Source organism: Anolis sagrei, chromosome 1, assembly GCF_037176765.1.
Source record: "Anolis sagrei isolate rAnoSag1 chromosome 1, rAnoSag1.mat, whole genome shotgun sequence".
Classification (NCBI taxonomy): domain Eukaryota; kingdom Metazoa; phylum Chordata; class Lepidosauria; order Squamata; family Dactyloidae; genus Anolis; species Anolis sagrei.
Genome location: NC_090021.1, coordinates 76,324,515 through 76,330,514, shown reverse-complemented (window position 1 = coordinate 76,330,514; position 6,000 = coordinate 76,324,515).

Below are 6,000 nucleotides of genomic sequence, written 5' to 3'. Positions count from 1 at the left end.
CTAACTGTAACTTTGCTGCTGTTATGAATCGTAATGTCAATATCTGATATGCAGGGTGTATTTTCATTCACTGGACCAAATTTGGCACAAATACCCGATAATGCCCAAATCTGAATACTGATGGGGTTGATTCTATCGTTTTGGAGTTGTATTTGCTGTCATTTATAGTAAACTTACAATCAAAGAGCATTCTGAAGTCCACCAATGATGGAATTGAACCAAACTTGGCACACAGAACTCCCATGACCAACAGAAAGAACTGGAAGGGTTTGGTGGACATAGAGCTTGGGCTTTGGAGTTGTAGTTCACCTACACCCAGAGAGTGTTGTGGACTCCCACGATGATGGATCTGGACAAACTTGGAACCAATACTCAATATGCCCAAATGTGAACACTGGTGGAGTATGGGGAAAATAGATTTGACATTTGGGAGTTGTAGTTGCTGGGATTTATAGTTCACCTGCAATAAGAGAGCATTTTGAACTCCACCAATGATAGAATTGAGCCAGACTTCCCACACAGAACCCCCATGACCAACAGAAAATACTGTGTTTTCTGATGGTCTTTGGTGACCCCTTTGACACCCCCTCATGACCCCTCCAGGGGTCCCAACCCCCAGGTTGAGAAACAGTGGTGTAGATGTTAGATGGGAGTGTGAGACTTCCATGGGAATGTAAAACAATAGCCCTTATAGTGGGTTGCTTTGAATTTTCCAGGCTGTATAGCCATGTTCCAGAAGCATTCTCTCCTGCCATTTTGCCCACATCTATGGCAGGCACCCTCAGAGTTTGTGAGCAGGGCCGTAGCTGGATTGTGTGTTAAGAGTTCTAACCCCCCCCCCCTCCGCCCCAAGAGGGTTCCAACCCCCCCCCCCCAAAAAAAACTGGTTTACTCAAGAATTTTAACTGGTTAACCAAGTTATGAGTAAACGAGGTTTCTTTTTTAACCTGACACATTTCGGGGCAGTGCTGAACTTTTAAACCCTCCCCTCTGGCTATGGCCCTGGTTGTGAGGTCTGTTAGAAACTTGGCAAGTGGAGTTTATATATATCTGCCTAGTTTCCAATAGACCTCAAAACCTCTGCAGATGCCTGCCATAGATGTAGGTGAAACATCAGGAGAGAATGCTTCTGGAACATGGCCATACAGCCCGGAAAACTCACAGCAGTCCTCTGATTCTGGCCATGAAAGCATTCAACAACACAATAGGGCTTTGCGTTGTGGGTTTTTATAAGTGTAATTTATAATGCTGGCTCCAAGTCTTTCAATGGAAAGGCACACCTGACATGCCTAAAATATGCACAGCAGCAATTGCGACTGTTGATGCTTTCTTTTTCACAAAACCTAAAGAGAGAAGGCAAGTGACAAATGGTAAAGGGACCCTTTGGAGGCTTTGCCAGGTACATAGGAAAAGGGTGCATTGATATTAATAGTTTGAAAGTTGGATTGTAAGAAGAAGCTTTCTGCTCGCCCACTTCAGAAACTGGAAGTTTCCTCAGAGTGTGTTCTATATCTGCTTTGTTTGGGGAAAATGTCCTAGTGCTAAGCTGTCTACTCCCTCTTATTGTTTACATTGCAAGTATGGAAAGGGCTTCTTTGATGGCTGCCCAATCTCTCATTCTCTTCTTCATCCTTGCAAACCAAGGTGGTTCACTTGCTCTAATTAGGGAAGCCTCACTTTTTCATCAACTGGTGGTCTCTGAACAGCTTTAGAGGCATGGAAGAACATTCCTAGCATCCTACATGTTGTAAGAAAATGACATTTTCACTTTCTCTTGGATTGAGTATAAGCAAGCACTCTGACCTTGGCAGCCTTTCCAGCTCTAAACACTTGACCTGGTAAGTGGTATGCTGTTAGTACAATGATTCCATATCGCGAGAAGACATGCCAATTTCAGACCCATTGCCCACCAATTTCATTTAACAGTTTTGTGTTCATCTTCCCATGGAGAACTTCCCATCCTACAAGCTTCAGTCTTGCCTTCAATCAATACACTTGATAACTGATCCAGTGGGACCTGATATCCCCATCGTGGCCTAGGGCTGGTATCTTTTGGTCATAAGAACAAGAATGTCTTATTGATCAAGCACTAGGATAAAGATTAGAAGATATAGGGTAGTTTTTAAGAAGTTTTAGAACTGGGATGATGAATACTGAGAGGGGTAGCTGAAAGGCAGAGGGCCAGAGTCACATTTTATCAGGTTCACAGTACTGCGGGAGGAATGCTAGTCTGTTTTCTTGGTCTCAATGAAATGTTTTCCTGAACCTGCTTTGCCATGCAGAAGAAAACAACATACAAGTTGGAAGGATGGGGATGGTAGTTTCTGATATCTTGGGGGGTCAGTCTCCTGTACCTCCACTATTAATGTGTTCTTAAAGGGCATCCCTAGGTCTCCCACATTATAAAACTATACCCTAGAGATGAGCTTCTGCATAAGCTGAATTCAATAAGTAGTGATATTAGCTTGAGAAAGAACAGGTTGTACAGTGTTACTGCAGTGTCTAAAAGCTTTTTGAATACTGGGTGAGGAGATGCAGTGTGTTGTTATTTCCAGGTTTGTCAATTTATATCTCAATCGCTTAGAGGACGTGCATTGTTCCAAGGCCCAGACAATTCTATATAGGGAATACACTTTGTACTTGACATGTTTCAAGACTTTAATGAATTTGCAAATCGTTTATATCATCTATAGCCTGATCCAGGAACACAGAAGTATTTCAGAATTACAGAGCAACTTTATGATGCTTTTATTTTAATGTGTTTTGTTTTATAGATTTTTTTTTTTGCTTGTATGTTTTGTGGACCTCCTGTCCCATATGTAAGCCATGCCGAGTTGCTTTGGGGAGATAGTGGCAGGGTATAAGAATAAAGTCATTGTCGTCATCATCATCATCATCATCATCATCATCATCATCATCATCATTAAGTTGTGTTTCACAAAAGACTCAAGAGGGCTTTAAAATAACCCAGATATGATAATTAACGATTGTACATTGATATTTATTAAAGGTTTAGTTAGAAATTTTACACAATTAGTATTTATTTATTTATATTTATAGAATGTATATCCTGCCTTTCAAAAAGACTCCTCTAGTGGCTTACTAATTATTCATTTCTTACCCTTGAGTTTACAATCAGGGCTGGATTAACCATTGAGCAAAATAAGCACAGGCTTCAGGCATCAGAGGAAGGGGGGCACCATGGAAATTTTCCATTGCCAGATTTACCAAATGGTGCAAATGAATGAAGTTCCCACAATAAAAAAAAACTTTGCAATGAGAAAAAGTAGGAGAAAACTTTTCAAATATAAATAAAGTGGAAATGTACAAAAATAAGTATTATTTTTCATCTTCCTGTATGTTTAATATCATTTTGAAAAATAAAATTTTATTTTACAATGTATTATTTGTATTTTGAATTAAATAAATATGGGGCATCCAAGTTTTTTAAGTGTTTAGGGCTGCTAAAGGTCTTAATCTATCTTAATCTAAATAATACATAAAATTCAAGGAAAGCTGAATGGCAGTGATGGAAGATCAGATGTTGGCTGCTCTCCTAGGCTGTTATATGGACATGTCGTTTTTAAGATATCTCGCTTTATAGGTCGTAACCATCAGTTTGAATTATGCAGAGAACAAACTATCAGCTGATGCAACAGAACTGTATATTCTCAATAACCAGTTCCTGTTAACAATATGAGGGCAGCTCTGTGGTTTTGTTGAAGGCTTTCATGGCTGGAATTACTGGGTTGTTGTAGGTTTTTGGGATCCTACAACCTTTGAGGATGCCTGCCATAGATGCAGATGAAACGTCAGGAGAGAATGCTTCTAGAACATGGCCATATAGCCTGAAAAACCTACAACAACCCAGCTCTGTGGTTGTTCCAGAGTCTCTGGACACTCTTAGAGCTCTTCCACAAAGCCATGTAACCCAGAATATCAAGGCAGATAATCCACAATATGTGCTTTGAACTGTCTTATCTGAGTCCACACTGCCATATAATGCAGTTCAATGAGGATTTTATACAGCTGTGTGGAAGGGGCCTTAGGCCTCTTCCACACAACCATATAACCTAGATTTTCAAGACACATGATCCTGTTCTGACTTACATACAAATTCAACTTAAGAACAAACCTACAGAACATACCTTGTTCATAACTTTGCGGCTGCCTGTATAGGGAAAGAAGGACTACATGGTGGATAACTGTGGACACAGCAGACAAGATATAGAAGTGAAAAATAAGATATGGAGAAGGAGGAAGAGTGGACAGATTGTAAAAGAAACAGAAGCATGTCAAGGTACTTGGAGAAATAATGAAAGCATGATGAGCAAACATATGGCTCAGAGTGGATGGACAGAATGAAGAATGAAGGAAAGAATGCATTACACCAAATAAGAACAGTGAGTTGTCAAATCATAAAGAACACTTGTGGAAAAGCTGACATCCTCCTGTGTATATGATGCTCAAGAATGACCAGTCGGAACCAAGCTTCTTTTCATTGTTTTTCTTAATTATATTATGTCAATGGGGAGTTTCCATTTCATCCACAGTGACATTTGGATCTATTGAAAGATACTTTAGTTGAATAGTGAATTTTGTTATTTTCTCAGGATATGAGTCTATGGACAAAATATTTTATACAAACTCTTTATTTAAAAGAATGTATATATATTCTTTCTTTTATGGGAAATAATATTCAATGCCTGGTGAGTTTCTTTGTTCTATTACAATAGCTATATTGTGTCAGTATGTCATATTGTTAATGACTTAATAAAATAAAAATAAAAAAATTAATGAAGGCATACATGATACTTAAAGTGTCCCATGTTGAACTTAAATTAAACTTGGGGCAAAAAAAACTTGAATGAAAAAGAAATATTTACTAATTCTGTTCTAGATGCCTTTTGAAGTTTATGATCTACCATCTGGTATTTTGTTACAGGAACTGAATGCTAGCTATTTGCATTGGTGTTTTTGCTGATGAGTAAAGCAAGTAGCTCTACAGGGTCATAACTGTCATTTCTCACATCCTGCTGAAATGATGTGGTTTCTAAAGATGTAACCTATTAAAGTGTTGTGGCTGCTTCAAAATAATGATTTAATAACATTACTGAATTACATGAATAGGAATTTAATCTTGTTTACAATACTGCTTCTCATGCATTACATTAAAAATTCTGCCAAAAGATGCAAATGTGTGAATCACTGGTTATAATAATTTAATACTTCTTTTTATTATTGAAAAAATAAGCCCATGAAATATGAACTCTTTGTCATTGTATACCGCATGTGTATTCAGGTGTGGTATAATTTTATAACTTATTTATATTTGGCTTCATTTAATGACCTCATCACATTGAAGATTTTTAGCATCCCATGACACTTGGAGGATACTGGATGCTGGGAGGATGGAGGCTGCCGCATGTCATCAGATGACGCACAGCTACTTCTGGCGGGGCTCTGTCCTTCCAGCATCCTGGAAACATGCTAGGACGCTTCCTGGGGAACATGGGAGCCTTCCTGTGTTCTCATAGGAAAGAATGGGGTGAGCACAGAGGGAAGCTGGGCAGTGACACTTCCCCCCATGGGATGGATAAGGGGGTGATATGGGCGATGCGGGGCACAGGGCAACAAGTTCCCACACTGCCCACTCGTTTTGCCACACTGCATGGTGATCCTCCCCGCTATCGCCCACAAATTGGACCTCAGTATGGTGAAGTCCTTAGACCATACATGTCTTTTTAAAATTTCTTTTCTACATATATTTGGTCTATAGAACTGCTGTAATGTCACATAATATTTATTAGAATTATAAACTTTTCCTTCTTTGAAGAAAATGAACATTTATGGCATGATAATATTGTTAAATTTTTCAACAAAGAAGAGAAACAATTACAGGCAGGTAGGCAAATAGGCAACGAAGAAGAACGTGACCTTAACGCCTCAATGAGACAGAGACACTGTAAAGAAAAGAAAAACCCAGAAAATGTTGTAAAT